At 47.7% G+C, this 19,828-nt stretch overlaps 1 long non-coding RNA gene across 4 annotated transcripts; it reads right to left on the bottom strand.

Annotated features, from left to right (window-relative positions):
• Positions 1-7,855: 7,855 nt before the first annotated feature.
• On the bottom strand, positions 7,856-18,145 carry LOC129210305 (uncharacterized). 4 transcript variants are annotated; one of them, XR_008578372.1, is made up of 5 exons: positions 17,606-18,145; positions 13,564-13,932; positions 12,986-13,134; positions 11,662-12,355; positions 7,856-10,466 (listed from the first exon to the last, which is right to left on the bottom strand). It is a non-coding gene; the product is annotated as an uncharacterized LOC129210305 (long non-coding RNA). The 4 variants fall into 4 exon arrangements; XR_008578371.1 differs by having other exon boundaries at positions 7,856-12,355; XR_008578373.1 differs by having other exon boundaries at positions 7,856-12,153.
• Between the last annotated feature and the right edge of the window lie 1,683 nt (positions 18,146-19,828).

The following is a 19,828-nucleotide window of genomic DNA, read 5'->3' as shown; positions in this document are numbered from 1 at the left end:
TAAACTGTGTTCAATCCGTTAGTCTACAATGACATTTATTAAATTTCCCCCTGTACCGTGGGGTGCTGGTGGCTGCTGGAGACAGTAGCCCAGGCTGGATAGCCTGGTCCCTGGCAATCCCTGCGGCTCCTAATTCAGCTCAGCATCAGAGGTGAAAGATTATCTGCAGCCCACGCTGATTAAGCAACTTCAAATTTAGAGACACCTGAGGTTTAAAAATATGTATGTATATACACAAACAACAACATAATGATTTAAACAGATTCCCACATGTATTCAGTTTTTTCTTGAGCTTCTTTATGGATTCCTGATGTTTACATATAGCATAGGCAAAGCTTTTCATGGTATCAGGGATTTTAACACATCTCTTGGCTTAAATGTAGTTTTTAATAGAGCAGGGCTTTGGAAGATAGTGGTGTCGTGCCATTTACACCGCGACACTTTTCTTGTACGAGTCTATGCTGAGTATCCCTTAAGGAAACCAAAGAATTTGGGGATTAATAGTAGACACAATAGCCACCTATAAAATGATTGATAACCTGTGTTTATAATTGGAAATTTAAAGTGCACAAGACACGTACACTAACGACTGTGGGAGACGGTGACCTCTCCTATACGAGCTACGCACAATGATAGGAAATGACAAGTTAAAATAGTAGCTGATTTATATTTTAAATAAAAAGGCACAATAGCACAATTAAAGGCAGGAAAGAAGCTATTGTATCGACCCAGAGCATTCAGGCAGGGAAGAAGTATCTGTGAAAACACTCATGGCTCCTACTAACCACATTCATGTATTCACGCTTGTCTACTTTTTTTTTAATTTCCAGAAAGAAAAGCTCATTAACTATTTTCACTTTCCCCTTTAAAAAGTTTCGGGCATCCAGTCAAGGGGAAGAAAAACACTGCCATATGTTTTGATCGGCAACAGAGAATGAATAGCAAGTAGTAAATAGCAGGGAAGCTTGCAAGTGATCTTACGAAAATACTGATTTGGAAGTACAGTCAACTGACTCATCAGGCAAGAGAACAGAAAGCCAACGTTATATTTGGCCAATTCTAACTAATATCCAGGGGGAATTAATAAAAACAAACCCACGAGCCACACTGAAGGAGGAGAGGCTATGAATGGGTGAACACGTGGGGAAGGCTGGCGTTACTCTCCGACGAGCAGGCTGCTGCCTGCTGATTCTCGCAAAGAAGCTGGAGGGGAAAAACCCAGAGTGTCGCAGATATACCAGATGTGAGAGCTTTGGGCTAAAAACCCCCCCGAGGAACACAAACAAAATTAAGGACTTCAGGAAGGTACATATGGTTAAACTGAAATCAAATTGACTTCTTATGTGAAATCAGAGAGACAGTTAAAGAAGGGCATGGGTAGGACAAAGCTCGGGCTCTGGGTAGAATGTGTTTCATTGTGGTCTTCCAACTTGTGAAAAATAAATGACTCTATAATTAGCAACTTTCTCCATGACTCGTTAAATAATTGAACGCTACAAATTAATACGCTATTACTCTATATGAGGTGGATTTTAACTAAAAAGAAGATAAGGTTTTTGAACAGTTCACTTAGAACTTATTTTGCTTTGGCCACAAACAATAACCAGTTCAACAAATGGACTCATATCCCCGGACGTTTTTAATTACACAATCAAACTGGCATTGTAATGTTCTATTTCTAAAGATATCCTGGTGGTGTGGCATTTTGATTGCCCTCTTTAAAACGCAGAGAGGGCTGAGCTAGGACTGAAGGGGCAGGGAGAGCCAGCTGGGATGCAGGGTCTGGCAGCAGAAACAGTTTGTGTTCCTGAAGTGATCATTCCCAGAACTGGTAATTTTGGGGTGTTGTTTTAAAAGATGGAAAAAACATTTCGAGAGCAAGCAGCATGAGGTTTCGATTCTAAATAGTCTCTATGTACGTATCAGTACATTTGACTCATTTTTATCCGTGAAGCTTTTTGTTTCCAAATAAAGGAACAAATGAGTAAGTTGCCAAGATTAAATTGGAAAGCAGCGAACTCTGGCAACACGCCCCAAATGATTAATTATTTAGTAGAACATTTGGTAATATGGGCATGCCCGGAGCCACTTTTCACAGAGAGAGATTGATGACATTAATAATAAGGTGATCAAGGGTGTAGTGTAAAATTTATCACCACTTGACACAGTTCAGCTTTGTTAACGCTTGAGTACTTCTTTAGATTCCTCACTCGTATTTTCTCATACCACAGATACATTGCCAACCTACTGCGATAAATCAGAGCGCCATTCGGGTATTAATAGTATGATAACCCCCCAAAAATGACATTTCCAACTGGGGGAAAGCATGTAGATGGGTTAGGATCTGTAAAACAAGCTGCAAGGCACGCTCTGCAGCACTGCCGCACCCTGGAACCTCCACGCTGTGAGAAATTGTGTCGCCCACGGAAAATCAGAGGCAGGATTAAAAATAGAATTTATTTCTGCTCTTGAACTTCCTTGCTCAAAAGCCGCCTGTCGTTTTCTAGGCCAACGAAACGTTACAGTGGAGCTGACAGCGTCACAGGCAGCCAAGGGGAACCGAGAGCATCAGACAACGAACAGTGACTCGAGCCGGCAGAACAAAGGGGATCCCTATGGGCTCCGAAGACAGCGATGTCCTGAGCGACCGGTGTCTTACAATACAATTTAATCATCCAATAGACCATAAAACCACCCAAGCCCAGGTGCGAGCCCACGTCTGAGCCCTCCACGCCGCTTGTACGCCAGCGGCCGCCCCGGCCGGGCTCCCTGGCACCTCGCTGCGTGCCCGGGCTTCGCCCCGTGGGTACGGGTGCTTTGGGCACGCTGCAGCCCCGTCCACCAACAGCCCTCCCGGCCTCGGGCACCGCACGGATTTACGATTGCTTCTTCATTAACGCAGCACCCGCCACAGAGCCCTTCTGCTTGTTAGACTACGGCTGCAGTATGACTCACCAGATTTGCCTGGGTTACCCTGCGTCCACCTGATATTTGAGAAGGAAGAAGGAAAAAAGCCACTTCCCAGGACAGGCTTGCTTGCTTCTGCAATTCTGAATAAATACACGTGGCAAAGAAGTACCGTTACAGACAGCTGGTAGTTATAAACCCGTAACGCGACAGTGAGTGGCTAAAACAATCCAAGAGCGTAGCAGGTGAACGCTGCTGATATTTTGCTTTTATTTAGTGGGTCTTGTTTAGTCAACTACTGTGCAACGTTTTCATAACACAAAACCATTTTACAGTCTAAGACTTCAACCAGGAAACAAACGTGGCCAAGGGTTTCCGAAACAGAAGCTTAAATTCGGGCTTTTGTGCGAGTCAGATGTTTGGGGTTATTTGAGAAAATCGAGGTAAACTACTGAGTATTTGGCAGTTTGGGAAACACCACGACTTAATCAGGTGCCTGAATGTACCCGCAACGTGTTCTGGGGACAGGTCCCCCATCTACCTGTCTCCTCTGCAAACGCGCTCACGGGGGAACTTCTCCCTCCCCCCCTCCCTCCCTCCCTCCCATCTGCAATACAATTTTTTGTTTTGAGAGGGTCGAAGGCTGTTTAACAATTTCATGAAGTAAGCCATGACCAGCCCAGCATATTTGTATCCAACGTCTAAATCTGAGAATCCTGACAAGCAGGAAAAGTTCCAAGCTGAGCAGCAGAAAGAGGGTGAACAAGTGCAGTTCCTTTCTCTGAGACATTAAGTGGAGATAAATAACAAAGATGCTTCAGAGCAGGCCAAATTTCAGACACAAAGTTGTGACTAAGCGTAACGGTACTGAATGAATTTACACTGAGCTTGGTTATACTGGAAATTAATACAGAATTATAAAGGTAGGAGTGAAAGGATTGAGAGTCCTGCCTACGCAACGAAGGAAGCTGTGAAATCATTCAAGCAATGGATGCAAACAGCACCGGGTCACCAGAAGATGAACCTCTAACTACTGAGAAGTTATTCCTGGAAAAAAACCAAAGGCGATTTCTGTATGCAAACAGGCAGCTGCGCTATCTTGTGATGTTTAAGAACCAAAAGTATAGTACATATTTCAAAAAAGAAAGGTATTGCAGTAAGTCCCAGGTCTGATGCGCAAAAATTGTTGGTGACTCAGAGACGCCACGGTGCTGCGGATCAATACACGCAGAGTCTGATCGTTCCAACTGCGTTACGAACTCATACATGAAATCGATGTTGAGCCTGGGGCCGTTTGAATCCTAACACCTGCATCTGGTTTTACTGTGGCATAACAAACCGATCATTTTAACAGCCGTGAAATGTAGTCCGCAGAAATTAAGTTCATTGAACACACTTGGATTTCCGCTGCAGCAAAGTACAGCGACGCTTCAATAAAACTGCGAAACTTCAAAAGAACGGCTTCTTCCAGTGTGTGGAAGAAGTTGCGGGAGCAACTCCTTTCCCCCGGCCAGAGACGCGGAAAGGAAGCCGTCCCGCTGATTTCACTAAGCTCAAATGGTGAACCCTTCAAAAAGCTGGGCACAGAGCAGAGGGGCACAGTTTTGCAGGCCGCGCCGACCGCTGCCGGGCTGTGCGCTGCCTGACACCCGCGGGGCAACGGCCCGTTGGATTTAGCGTCGCTCGCCCATTGCGCTGCTGTAGCGCGCTTTGGAGACGCTGCAGCTGCGCAGCATCGGAGCAGCAGACCCGAGACGTGACGGGGGAAAAGTAACTACGTCCTTCGAGCCTCGTTTCATGACATTTGTACACGTGTAACAACAGGGATTATCCAGGGGCTTTTGTGGCCGTGAGTTGTTCTTGGCAAAGCTGAGCAGGATGTCAGATCTGCTCAATTATACATTTACAGCGTTCCTCGCTGATGGCATCAGACAATCCATCCAACCTACTGCTTAAGGGAACCTTCGCTCTTCAAGTTGCTCCTCAGAAACGATAAGAGGAGGTTTATTTAAGTTTTGGCTGAGGGACTTACTCCTTTGCTTCACAGCAATTACTTCGTGATTGAAAATCTGGTGTCAGAAACAGCAGACAATGAAACAAAACTTCTCCAGCAGCTAGGTTTTATATGCTTAATAAAGTAATTATATTGCAAAAGTCAATAATTCAGTAATAGTAACTGCAAAATTCAATACATTTTAAGGCTATCCCACTGCAATACTAGAGAAAGGGACCAAAAACCAAAGAAAAATAAACACTACATCAAACACTAATATACTTACATACACTAATGTTCCATTCTATACCATAAAAGCATGCTAGAGAAATTATTTAGAAAGCATATAGAACTGAGCACTCACAGTAACACGTAAAATCAAAAAATATAGAGAGAATAAAAAGAAAATATGCAGAGAATAAAGGCAGGAGGATTCAAGAGAAAGGGCTCATTCAGGAATTCATAGCTGAAGGTGCACTAACGGAAGTATGATTTTATAACCCTCCTATGTCTTGGCATCATTCTGAAGTAAATCTAAGCGGGCATAAATACCTGAAGACAGCGTGGTCTCTTTGATGACTGGAGTGATACAACACTCTGAGTTCAGCTATGGGGTGGTCTGGGTCTGGGGAAAACGGGCCAGTGGTGTCTGGGGGCACACGGAGCGTTCGTCCTCACCTGGCACGGGAAAGGGCTAAGGATTAGAAGGATTAAGATTAAGGCAGACAGCTCGTGCGTGAGGAAGACCACAACCGCGCTCGCTTAACAGCGCGCACAGAGGACAGGCTGCACGCCACGGGCTGCATCGCTGCAAAATGTTCGCTTCATCAGCTAACGGATCATAAGCGTGTCCTTCAAAACACTGCGTTCTGTACCTCTTCACTCTGACATTTCAGAGACGTGAGCATTTCTAAGACATGAGAGTGTATGCAAATGTGTATACAAATTAGAAACAACAAATACTTTGTGTGTGCAGTGAATATTTTTAAGGGATTGTTTCCCTAAACCTTTCCCTTAGGAGACCAAACCTGTATCACGTTCACAGGAGACCACCATCATCCAAAGAAGTCTTAAGTCCTGAAAGGGTGGTCCAGCTTAAACACGAGCAGTCCTTCCTCCTGAATACCGTATGCTGGACCTTTCTCGAGACAGCCCGCGCCAAGAAGTTCTAACCCCACTCCAAATAGCCATCGCCTTTGGCAAGAAGACAACGAACATGAATTTATCCTCTCAAACTACAGGCGACTCACAAAATCCATTTGGGGCTGGTCCTTGCTAGCCAGTTCAGTTACCGAGCCAACGCGCCCGGTACTCCGTGCGGAGAAGGACCACCGCGTTGCTGTGCAGCCAGCTCTCAGCCGACACCACCGTAGTACGGGTACGCACAGAGACCCCCTGTATGCACCCAAACGGCTGCGTTGAATACGTTAAGCTTTCACGCTTATGCCAGCTTGGGAAAAAAAACTGAACATACTTTAGCTAGTCATCACCTAGTTACTCACTGTAAAACGTTTTAATTGTATCTGCACTTTGTTTAGTGTTATTATTTGGGTTGTTTTTAAAGGCATTTTGTCTCGTTTATTTCTCTAGTTGAGACAAGAGCCTGGAATTTTAAATCATAGCCATTAGCGCAGCTCACCAAGGTCACGTTCTCACATAACCTGTTTTGCTCCTGGGAGACAGTTCCGAGAGCTCAATTGCAATATTCTTCCAGAATAAGATGTTAAGACAGGCAACAGCATTATTTTTGCTTGTAGCGAGGTATTGCTGTTTACCAGGGGAGGGTTTGGCAATAATTGCCTCTTATGTAAACAAGCAGAAACGAAGGAGGTTTTCTGGAGGCCTAAATAAGCGTCCTGTTCATTTCTTGAAAATCTGCACGGATGTAAAACCTTGGACCTGATAAATAATAAGTCATTATATACTTAAAGTTTTATTTCATCTCTTATGCTAAAGTAATGCGAGCAATTAGTTTCGCAGTACGCTGATGTGTTAGAAATCTCTGCAAACTATAGGGCTGGATTAGCGTACGGTATTCTTAGGATAAATTAGAGCGCTATTTTTTTCAAGGTTATACGTCTGTAATAGACAACCAGACTACTCTGGTGATTCTGTAATTAACAGCCATGTAAATGTAACAGTGAACAACAAATATAGTTACTGAAATTGTGGAATATCTAATCAACATGTGAAATCTGGATGCCTTTAGGACATGATCGGAACTGTCATTAGGTGTCATTTGCTTTGTTCCTGCCGAGGCAAAGAAAGCAAACCATCGAGAACTAATATTTATTAAGAAAGTTAGTCTAAAAAGCTTTAAACCCTCCTTACTACCTCCTTATTTTTCTTGTGCAAAGGATACCAGATTTTATAACAATATTAAGTTTCCTCTGACTATCTCAAAGAACAAAAGTCCTGGAAAAAAAAGATGCTTAACCGATCCATCTTTATTTCTATCTTTAACAGTCTTCAACACCAATTCGTGAAGCCCTTTATGCGTTTTTATTACTCCATCCATCTCCTCCTCAGTACGCAGCACTGAAGGTAACGATCAACAGCATAGTCATTGCACCGTGAAAAGAGCAGTTATTTCTAAGCGAGAAAGAAATCCAGCTTGCAGTTTGATTTTTGAAGTTGATTAGTACTATTCTGCAAATATACAAAGAATCACGCAGTGTGGAACAGACTATACCCCATCATACTTATTTAACAGTTTGATATTATATTTAGTAATTTCTTTTGCCTGGAGGAGTACTAAATAGCCAGGCTCTTCATTCTAAAGCACGCGATGATCTCCCAACCTGCTGAAAAGCACCGCTCCCAAAGCGCTGCTAGCCCTCTCCGTCAGCCTGTGGGTTTCCTACGTTTCCTTTACCAGAGTCAACTACAAAAGAAAAACTAGCCTTCATCTAAAAAAACCCCAGCAAATAACACATCAGTGCTTGCGTAAACAAGCCTGAAATCTTGACAGGCTCTGAATCCAGAATGCAAAGGATGCAATCTTACCTTGGCTATTGACATTTTTTAGATTTTCTGTGGTGCAAGTGAAGATTTTTAAAAAAATAAATATCTAATTAGGCTTACAATGTGGCTTTCGAGACACTTATTGCCTACAGAACCCCGTTCTTGATTTAGGAAATATATATATATGCCATGATGTCACGGGAATTGGCTAAGACGAGTCCCGAAGAAGTCACGTTTGAAGTGCCAGCTGCGGAGCGCCCCGGCTGTGCCCAGCCGGAAGGGCAGGCAGGAGAGCCGCCGCTAGCACTTCAGGAAGCCCGCGTTACGTTTCAACAACAGCGCTTTTAAAAGAGCACAACAAAACCGGTGCCGGGGAAGGAGAGGCCAACACACAGGTAATCCTCCTGTTGAACTAAACTTTTGGGTCCCCTGAAAATTCTGATTTTTCCCTTCCTGCAAGCACTGTAGTCCCCACGTACAACTTTATCTGGAGCAGCCTGTCCCCAGGACATCACTCACATGCTCCGACTCGGCTGCCATAACCCCCCCCTCCATCGCCTTTGCCCTTTTTCTTCATCGCTTGTTGTGGTCCACGCTATATAGCCCTTGATCTTCCAGCAGTTGGACTAGACTAGGATCAAAGTTCAGAGGCTGGCAAATTAGTGTAGGAGACTCCAGCCACAAGGAAAAGGCCTTTTCATACTTGAAAAACAACATGCATACTTCTGCTGCCGAGTAACTAAAAACATAGTTATGGTTAGACACGTGATGATGAGTAACGAGGATAGATTACTGGCTCGAGCACATGGAGATGTGTTCACGCCATCCGAAATGCTGACAGTGCCAGGATGCATCGCTTGCTTTTAGTGACACCTCCCCCTGTGTGCTTTTATTTTTCCATCAGGAGCTCAAATTTCAAAATGTGACAGTAAGAGCTAGTTATGGATGCCCTGAACTGACAAACAAGTGGTTATCCACAGAAAGCCAGCTACATTTTAAGAACAATGGCAAGTTTGTGCGTCTGTATCCCATCTCCTTGGCACTAATTGTGGTATCAGCCCCTCTCCGTGACAGGTTTAACGACCGCGTCTCAACAGCTGCATTCCCTGCCCCTTAGCTCGGCTAACTGGCGGCTGACCGCCTGCGACAGAAAAGACGGGACAGCGGCCCTTCGATGTCATTCTCAGTGGTGATGTGGGACCCGCAGCTGGTGCTGGCAGGAGGACACCTCTCACCGCCATCGGCGGAGCCACTGCTGCTCCCCAAAGCCAGTTATTTTAAGTCACATCGAAACGAGGCATTATCAGCTCAAGATCAGCCTTTCCCCCCTGCAGCGGGTTCAATTAGATGCAACGCTTGGTAACTAAAAAGCAAAATCACGCCCCTCTCGCTCCAGCCGGACCCGGTGGCTTCGGTGGGTGTCGGCTCCTCGGAATTGCAGAATTCACAGCCTGGCCGTAGGTCTGCGGGTAAATACCCGGGAGGGCGACGCGCCCTGCGCGCCTCCGTCTGCGTAGCTGGATGCCAGCCAGGGAGCCGCGGCAGCCTCATCTCAAGCGCTGCTCCGCGTGCTCATTACCCACGTCCCTGCCCGCAGGAGCGTGGGCGGCTCCGCAGCACTTCTCCTGCCGCCTGCCCGGCACCACCTTGCTTTCTGGTGGTAGTTATTTGCATTCTCTCTAGCTCATTCCCTGAGCAAAAATAAACAAACGCCCCAACAAAAACTCCACGCTTCACAGCCTGCCCCGTGCGTGCTCATTTCCCTCCTCGCTGTCCGTCCCCTGCGTTCGCAGCGGCTGTTTGCTGCTCCAGCCCTCGCGTAGTCAGTGGCAGCGTTCCTGCGCCAGCGGTTAGCGTCGGGTGCGCTGCTGTCACCAAAGCAGAGGCTCAAAGCCTGTTGCAGACATGGTCTTAGAAACACGAAGAGGCTTGCAACGGGGAAAACAACACCAAACCAAAATGCTCTTAACTCATCTGTGGGTTTTTTCTATGAAGCTATTTTATGGGGCTTTTTTTTATCCATCGCTAGGTCACCTATACAGTATTATTTACCATTAAATAAAAAGATTTGCGTACCAAACCAAACAGACATACTGTATTTGCTAACCACCAAATCCCAACATCGTTATGTTTGCCAGGCCCAGCTCAGGAACCCTCTTGCTGGGCTGAACGGCTGAGCACCAGACCAGGGCCCCCCGCAGACAGTTCCACTGTCGCTATGCAGGATGCGAGCAGCGTGGGTCAATCCCCTGCCCCCCACCAGCCACAGCATTTCCACTGACACCGGCCGGGGGAGGACTTCACTCTATATCCAAATACCTCTGGGGTTCGGGCGGGTGCGCATCGAGGGCTGACAGTCGTTTCTTGCTGACATCCATGATGTTGCTCCTCGGCTTCCTTGCGGCTTTACCAGCTCACGTCTCCGGCTGCGGCTCCACGGAGCATCTCCTCCGGCAAGCCGCCCTCCCCGGCTGCTGTGCCTCAGCCCAGGCTAACTGCCTCGGCTCCTCCTGCTCACTCTGGGGCCCTCTGTCCGTCCGTCCGTCCGTCGTCTTGGCCGGATGTCGGCCGTGATTCACTGTAGGAAATACACAAAGTGGAGCTTCCCCCGGGGGAGAGGCGTGAGCAAGAGGTGAGCGGCGAGAATACCGGCAACCTGCCGTCACAGCCTAAGACTGTCATTACCTTACGTCGCGTATAATTAAGGCTGTGATTTAGCAGCGCTGAATTAATTTGTTCAATCCTCGTTCACTTGCTGTTATTGGAGGGGAATGATCTGAAAGCAGCTGAAATCACGGCACTGGGTCACCACATCCGACTACGTGTGGGCTTCAGCCGTGAAGTCAGGTTCCAGATTTGCACTCTTCAAATCTGAAAGGAGAAAACTCCAGCCCAGACTTCTCTCTAGTTCTTTGTGCCTGCTTCCTTACTTGCCAAGATTTGTTTGAAATTGATGATGAATCAGGAAACTTTTGAAGAATTTGACCAGAACGGAAATGCAGATGAATTCTGTGTGTACATACATTCTGAAAGATTTCACTTAATTTCATCAATATTGCTGTTCTAAGCACAATACTTTTGAGAATCCAGGTATGCACTTCATATAGAAAGGTGGAACAAGCCTAGGACTGATGGTGAGGGTGCTCTGATGGAACTAATGCACGTTTAAAACATAAAATCCTTCCCTTCAGTATTAATTTGATCTGGAATATAGTAGAGGAATGGCAATCCTCAGATTGCTTTATACACCGAGTTAGACTTCAAGTAACTTTACAAGAGAACTACGAAAGCTCATGAAAAGAAAAGCCATCATTCAAAATTTCTAAGAGCTATCAGGAGCTGAAATTAGCTACAGAAAGTTCTGTCAGTTTATTGCATACATGCACACACATGTATACACATACATGTACGTGGAACTGCTTATTTACTCATTAATTAACTTTTTAGACCTCCCATCCATGGTAGCTCCTTTGCTGTGAGCCCCTAACTATAGCCCTTGTCAAACACTAGGACATCATGTTCTAACTCTATCTAAAATGTTTATAGGTTATTAAAATAGGAGACCTAGCTAACCGCGCTGTGATCAGGTTATACCTAAGCTCAGCCTGCTCTTTTACCAATACCACTTATTTCAATAGCTGAGAAGTTAAAATGTATTGCCAGTGAGCACGCAACAGAAAGTTATTTTCCTGTTGAAAATTTGCTTGAAAGTTATCCCAAGTAGTAACAACAAACCACAGCAGCATCGGCCTTACATCACACGTCAGTCCTGGCGCATTAAAAATGTACCTCTGTACCTTTCGTCATCAGAGACGAGATTAAGCGGTGCAGAGGGTCAGCTGGTGGGTTTTTGGTAAGTTCTGGCGACCGGGTCACAAGTCTGGCCGGTGGCCAAGAGCGCAGCTTCCACCTCCCATCGAGGCGAGGGCTTAGAGCAGAGGAGGAACCGAACGCCCGTCTGCAGTCGGGGCTGAAGAGGGAAGAAGCCAGCAGGTGCCCACGGTGCAGCCCAGGAACCGGCGCTGGGGGCGGCCGTACGTTACGCTCCAAGTCATTTCCATATTTAGGGTGGTTTTTTTTTTTAATGCAAGCAATTAAAACTACAGCTGTCCATCTGCACTCCCCGATGCCAGCTGGTTTTGCCTCCTCACAGATGAAGTAAAGCCAGTCAGTCTCTGCAGCCCCCCGAGACCGCTGCCGCCCGTTGATGTCAGCGCCGGGTCCGGCCCCGTTCTCTCTCACCCGCGGACTGCGTGACTCCGGTGGGACACCGCCACGGCAAGGGCACTCTAAAGCAAAGACGTTGCATCGATATCGGAAGCTGTCACGAGGGCCCAGCGATACAAAACTTCACTGGAAGCAGAATCAGATTGCTTTTGATGCAACTGTGCAAAAAGTGCAGGGGATGGGATGAGCGATTTCACACGGAAAGGCTCAATTTCACGCTCTTCTCTGTCTTCTCCAGCCCTGACTATCTTGCACTGTGAAATCCTACGCAGCAAACATTGCGATATAGTCAAGCGATACTAGAAGAATATCCTTCCAATGCTGAAAAGGTTACATCATATATAACGTTAGCAAAATGGATAGTAATGCCACATAAATGTGAGGCATGTCAGCATTAATATCCAGCTGCCCCTGTGAAGGACTGTACATAAATAGTGTAGTAAACATTTTTAAAACTGGGGATTTCCATGCAGGGACCCAAATCAGTAACCTTTTCCCCAAAGGTTTAGAGTGCCAGGCTATCGTCATACAAAATCAGGTGAAGAGATTCTTGTGAAAACAAGACACGGGGTTTAAGATTCCAGTTAGTAATACCATTAGTTGAACTTCAAAGTAATTTTATGTTGTTACATTCATACTTTTGGCTTTGTTCTTTCCAGTGTGGATCATTTTCTTACACGCTTTGTTTTTTACTAGTGGTTTCACTAGAAATAATGTATCCGTTTCATTTTCCCATCTCTCATAGAAAAGATCAATTATGGAGCGTATACCAGCTTTTAAAACACAAATTGTTGTCTAAAGGAGGAATCCAGGAACTGTCTCTTCTGTGAAGGTAAACTTCAATGCTAAAAAAAAAAAAAAAAAAAGCCCCAAGTTGGTGATAATGTCACTTACCAGTTTTACCTCCACTGGCAGCGTGTCCAGACTGAGATACGGATCGGAGCTTTTCACACCCACCAGTGGTTTTCTTCAGAGGGAGATGAGCTTCTCAAGATGCTCTCGGCAGGGCTACTCACCCTGCAGTGAGGGGCAGGCTTTCAGCACTGGATTTGGAGAGACAAGGAAATTTAGCATCCACCGGGATCAGGCCACTAAAATACCTTAGTCTCGTCCGGTTTTTACACCAGCCTGCGTACAGAGCGGCGATCAGCAGTGGGGGTCCCAGGTGCTGCGGGGGAACAAGGACAGCAGCGTGTGACGCAGCCGGACCCGCCGGCGAGTGCCCGCAGGCTTCGGTACCCAGCCGCAGGATCAGCGGTTTGCAGCAGCGGAAGCCTGGCAAGCAGTGACGGTGCTGCGGCCAAAGCGGTAAACCGAGGCACAGAGGGTGAGGGCCCAGCCCGAATCCCAAGGCAATCAATTAACGAACTCTGATTTGTTTATTCCAGAACGGTCAGCCCGTTGTGAATCCATCCCGTTTGCTGACCTGACTTCTGGAGCACGTTCAGATTACTGGTCAGCCCCACGTTTACCTGGTTAAAAGGACCGAGAAGCCAGCAGAAGGTCTGTTTTTCCATCTGAGTTTGGTTTTAAACACGAGGGAAGCAGTTGCACTGCCAGCACGCATCCATGCAATCCTCTTGAGCTGATTATCCCTGAGTAACTTCTCCCAAGGTTACTACGAGTTTTTGAGGCTGAATTAGGACTCCGTGAAGTGCTGCATTCCCGAAGGTGCGTGGCATAGCGCTGAAGTCCATCACACCTAAGGCTTCTCTTTACTTCAACAGTATGCATTTTCTCAACGGTTCCTGAACCATCTGGAGTCGTGTGGGACTATGTGGACAACGAGAAAACTTCAAGTGCTTTGTTCCGAAACTTCCAGTCTCCGAAGACAACGCTTCCTGAAAGGCAAAAAGGTCTTGAGAACACATTCCTGCGAGGCTTGCAAGAGGACCCCGAGTCTGAAAGCCAAACCAAGAAGCAGCCCACATGGTCTGCATGGCAGACCGGATCGGCCCTTTGGCCTGGAGCCCTGAACCTCCAGCTGACCCGCTGGTGACTCCTCACTTTTGCGTGACGTAAAACTGAAACCAGCTTCACGGATAAGACCCAGGATAACACGCTGTCTACTGGGGGAGCGAAACCTTCTCAAGTTTTCCTGCTGACTTCCAGACCTTTCCCCTGGCACCGTATGTTTTCAAAGAAAGAGAAAATGCTACAGGCAAATGCAGTTCAGCCTTCCCTGCTGTTCGACTGGTTCAAAGCAGATCTGAATTGGCCACATCAGATATATTTATGAGTTGCGCACAGCAGTGAAAAGAGGCCCTGCTTCGGACTTATTTCCGTAGTGCTTCTCGGGATGGATGCCTTACAGGCTACAAGATGCTCGGTCACTGAGCAAAATCCAGAACCTGAGGATAGCAGCTGGGGGAAATTATTGGCATGTCTACACTAGCATTTTATTTCAGCGTAGGGCTGTGCATTTGAATGGAATCTCCCATACACAACAGTAAGAATTAGTTAAAGTTATGATTTGTGATGAGTAAACACTATAAAACTGACGGAGTAAGCTCCCAGGCACAGCTTCCCTTCTCAGCCGGGAATGACGCTTAGCACAGGACCAGAGATGGAGCTATTTCTTCCTGAGTAGTTCGGGTTCGGTGAGAGCTGTGGACACCAGTGCCCGTGTGCCTTTTCCACGCACCTGTAAGATATTCAGCATACCTTGACTCCTCAAAAATGACAACCATTCTTTGGGCTTGGCTGTGTGCATTTTCTTTCTCCCCCTCACTGTTGTTTGCAGCCGAAATTTCAGCTTCGTTTTCCTCTCCCCAGCTTCCCGCCGTGCTCTCCCCACCTTGCAGAGGCTCTGCACCGCAATATACAGGACACGCTGCAGTTCAAAGGCCAAAAGTTGCTAAAGCGCTTACGCAAGTTAATTACTGTGCCTGTTTAATCCCACGTAATGCAGATTAGTGCTGTCAGCCACTGTTCGGAGAGCAGCTGATGGAACGGGCTGGCCCGGCAGCAGGGAAACCGCTCTCTTCAGGAGCGGCGGTCGCTTAAAGGGAGGAGATGCTGATCAGCGCCGGGAAGGGAAACCTCTCGCGCTCTTCCCCGCTTGCTGTCAGGATGTAGGAAGCGGACACAAAAGCTAGATGTGACAAACAGGCGGGTTTAAAGAAGGCAGCGCACCCCTCGTTTCAAGAGAAAATCGTCAGCTTTGACCTCTTGCCTCACTTCTGCACGTTCAGATGAAAAACTTGGAAGCTCCAGAGAACAGCCCCACAAAAGACATCCTTACTTCAAGACACGAGCCAGAATGAAGTCAAGCCACTAGCCGCTATTTTCATATCGAACTAAAAACCCCAATACATGTTTCTATCAAAACCAATACCGACAGGTCAAAGCAAGCCGTCCAGTTTGAACCGCCAGTCATCCCTGTGGGCAGGAAAAGGTGGAAAGGTGAAGGGCTTCCCAGGACCTTCAGCTTCTCACAACTTCAGTCCAACCTAATCGGATTAATTTACAGTCATTAGTCAGGTAAAATGCCCTTTGGCATCAACGTGCGTTTACATCGGGCCTGCTTATTCTGCACAAGAGTGCAAATACGATGCGTTCAGATGGGTAACTCCAGAAATTAATGGCATGTAGTATTTCAGGATTTCCAACAATGCTTTTCCTGTTCTGGAGGGGTAAATAATACCACGTATCTTGATTTGTAAGTGGTAGCCAGGACTACAGCATTTCATACACCGCCACTGGTAACCGAGCTATGGTAATAACGCCCATTTCCTCCTCCCATGCATTATATGACAGTTAAGCAAATATTTTCCGCCTCAGTAGATTTAATGGTCAAATTACAGACTTTTCTCTCTCTGGTTCACAGCTGACAAAATTTTGTTTGATGGAGGTAATAATGACAGAATATGCGACAAGGCTGTCTACTGCTGGCTGACAGTCAAGGCACAGGATACTAAACTTCCATGGTTTTAAAAGCCTTTCTTATTCCACATGACTCGTAGATGCAGTAAAATTGAATCATTATTAAAAAAAGGATAATTAAATATAAATCACATCAAATTTTTTTTGCATTTGAAATCTAAGTCTTTTGTATTCTGAAAAATGAGATTTTGCAAGCAAGAGAGACACGAGATTAAAAGATGAAGAAGTCTCTAGAAACTTTTAACCTTGCACAGCACACTTTGGCTGTAGCCCCAACGCCTGAGGATGGACAAAAGCTCCTCTTAAACCTGCGGCCATCTACCTCAAGCTGAATCTGCCAGCTGGGACCCGCCATGCGTAGCATCGCAGTGATGCTCTCCCGGGACGATGCTCGCACGTGAACGTGCACGAGTCTTGGCGGCAGCCAGAGACGTTCCTGCCCACACCTGCCTCCTCCTCGTGCCTCTGCCAGTTGCTGCCAGCCTGAGTTTCAGTGATGGCTTGAGAGAAGATGCCAGGCTGAGATGTGGACATGCACCTTGTCCTACCAGCTCCGCTAAGGGAGTGCTGACGTCCATCGGGAAATCGGGGCAGGCAGCAGAGGGGTGACGTCCCAGCCACCACGGCAAGACCTGCTCAGGTACCAGACACCCCACTTCTCTCTGCTTGTCCCAAGGACAGTGCGAATCCAAAGAAAGAGGGAGGTACCTCTGACTTCGCAGGAAGGGAAAGATGGCCAACATATTGGTCAGTCATTGGCCAAGCCACTCACTTCACACAGCGCTGGAACAGAAAGTCGCAAACGAGGGAGGCAAAAGCACCCCACAGAGGTGATGGGGAAATTACAGGGCAGCACAGTGGGGCTTGAGAGAGAGGCTGAAAAATAAACCCTGCTATAACATACACAAATTTCCAATTTGAGAATATTATGTATTTTTTTCACCAGGTCTTTTTTTCTTTTTGCTGAAGATCAAAAAGCGATGATGTATTTCAAATAGCTTCCAGAGCAGCAACAGTTGTTTTACCTCTTTTTTTTTTTTTTTTTGGCCTTCCTTTCTCCTCCCAGCCTCAGGTATAAAAATGTCAAGCTGCAAACTCATATATAGAGAGAAATTTTTCAGGAAAAACACTGAACCAGAAGGAAAAAAGATGGAAGAAGATGAGACAGCAGCAGGGAATGAATGCATTCGAGCAGCAGCACCTTCCTCAGCGCAGGAACACGAACGTGCAAGGTGCCAAGCATTTAACTCTACAGCATGAGCAAGCATCAGCCCCACAGCCGCCCCAAGCAGGAGCAGCAAGACGAACCCGCCTCCTCCGCTGCTCCCTCGCATCCCACCGGCCTCGGCTTCCCGCTCGCGCAGGGAGGACAAGAGGGAGCCGCTCCGCAGTCGCGCACCGCAGGCCACACGCGTGCGGCGTGGCAGGGGACCCTGCCTGGGCCCCGCTTCGTCCCGCGTTAGCAGCGTGAGCGAGTACATGCCTAAATCGTGGTACCCAGGGCCAGAAACGCAGGAGCAGCCCACCCTCTCCCGTCCCTTGGTACTGAGGACTGGTCCTTGGCTGTTCTCAGCACCCAGAACACTTATTTGTGACTTCAGTGACCAGGTTAAAAACAAAATTCAGTACCGTTTTGAAAATTTGTTCATTGATGTCGGAAAAACCACAAGGCTGGGCTCTTCAGAAAAGCCTGACTTCCGGGTCTTAATTTTCACAGATTCTGCGGAGTCACACTTTACATGGGTTTCACGTGGAGTATTTTGCAGTGAGCACTTCTGAAAAATCTGCCTCGTACGTCCCTCCCAAAAACCAGGCCGGGCACCGCCAGCCGCGGGCTCGCTAGGGCAGGACCGGCAGCCTCCCGCCGTGGTGCCAGCGCTGCGCTCCTGCCCCAGCACCCACCTCTTCTGGGCTGCCGAAAGGGGATGCGCATCCACAATTAACTGCGCGAACGACGCTGCAAGGTTCATACGTCATACCCGTGGCTCTGATGCGCGCTGCAAGCAGTTAGAGGCCTGGGCGCGCAGACGTCAAGCTTTCCTATGGCGCAGCCGGCGAAGAGAGCCGTGACGCCGGGATTGCAGGCTCCTGGCTGTAACTCGCCGCCTGCGGAAGGGGCTGCCGTTGCCCGCACCCCTTCACCAGCTCGCCCAGCCCCGGCACCCCCCGCGGCCGCGGAGCGGGCACACGGACGCGCAGCCGGGGCCCCCCCCCGCGCCCCCCCCCCCCCCGGCCCCGGGCGCGGAGCGGAGCGGCGGCGCCACCTGGCGGCCCGGCCGGGCAACGTCCGCGGATCCCCCGCGCGCTCCCGCGGAGCCCCGGCAGCAGCGAGTACCTCCGAAGGGCGGGGGCATTGCTTACCGAAACGTGTGCGTCACCACCGCACGTGCGTGTTTCCGTGACGAGGTGGCGGGGTTAGGTTCGCCAGGCGCCAGCCTCCTCTGCGGCACCCACCGGCTCCCCCGCGGGGCCGAGCCCTGGGGTACTGAGTAACATCCTCACCTGAATCGCGGTTTTCCTGAGCCCAGCCGAGGTCACGCGTGAGTAAGTAGCAGCGGCAAGCGCTGCTCTGCGCGAGCAAACGGGCACGGTTCAGCCCAGCCTGCCTCTCGCCTTCTGCAAGCGCTGCAGCGGTGCAGAGGGCACAGGCTGCCCTGTCTTAACCGGGCTCTTTGTTTAAGTGGGCTTCTGCCGGGCAGGAGCAATTTGGGAAAAAGCAGGAGAAAATGCTTGCTTTAAATAGAAGAAATAGGGTTTACTTTGTACATATGCAGCATACACATCTAGAGAAACAGCACAAATTTTAGCAACAAATAAAACACCTAGGTTCTGTTTTAACATGGACTCTCACTTCAGAACATTTTAAAGCACGTTATGTCAATACTACTACGTCTAAGAATTAGTCCTAAGCAATTTCCCCAGGAAAACACTGTAACTCATGTCGTTACAGGACAGGCTCTGCTCTACAAATAGATAGAATGCCAGTTTTCCAGTCAGCAAACCTATTCTTTACATTTAAATATTGCTTGCTGACTGCAGAAGGAAAAGGTTAGACCACTGCTGATTCATGTCAGCCAAGAAAAGCTCACAGCCAACGTGCTGAGCTCTTTCTTGGTCCGTTTATTAAATTTCATCACAGCCATTCAAAAAGCAACGGGCCTCCATTCACGTCAGTAGGAAATACAACTGAAAATCAATTGCACGAACAGAGGGTGTTACTTGGCTAACAGGTGTAATTGTTACTACTGGCCAAGACGGAAAAGAACCCCGGTTAGACGACAGCCAAGGCAAGCGTACAAAGGCGACACGTACTCCTTGAGCCCAGCGCGTGTTAAGGGAACCTCTTCCTCTTTGCGCTGCAAAAGGCTGTTCCCAAGCTTGCGCTATTTGTGAAACTACTGCTAGCGTACGGAAGGCACCCAAGAGAGGAGATGGTTCCTCACCTTCTTTTAGCTACAGTTTTAGATGGACATATTTCTCCAGCATATGACTACATTAAGTAAACATATTTCCTCCTTTTTCTCTTCTCCCCTTCCTTTTCTACAGCCTGTTGAACTGAGACGAGACGAGGGACTGCTGGGGTCTGCAATACAGGCAGCGCTCCAGCAGTTCAGCCGACATGAAATGGAAATCAACCTCAAGAAACATTAGCTGCAAAACCAGCTACATCCTTCGGGCCACCCGATTTCCTTCAGAGTCAACTACTTGGGTACGGAGGTAACACCACTTACCTATCGCAAGCAGAACTCATCAGGATTAGCGTTGCTGCAGCCCTTCAAGAAGCGTGAAGATTCAGTTGCTCTCCCTTCCTCATTTTTCTCTATTTCTTGCTTTACAGGTATAACTTGCTAC

Source organism: Grus americana, chromosome 9 (assembly GCF_028858705.1).
Source record: "Grus americana isolate bGruAme1 chromosome 9, bGruAme1.mat, whole genome shotgun sequence".
NCBI classification, from domain to species: domain Eukaryota; kingdom Metazoa; phylum Chordata; class Aves; order Gruiformes; family Gruidae; genus Grus; species Grus americana.
The sequence above is the reverse complement of the archived record's forward strand: the minus strand, read 5'-3'. Positions and strand labels throughout refer to the sequence as shown.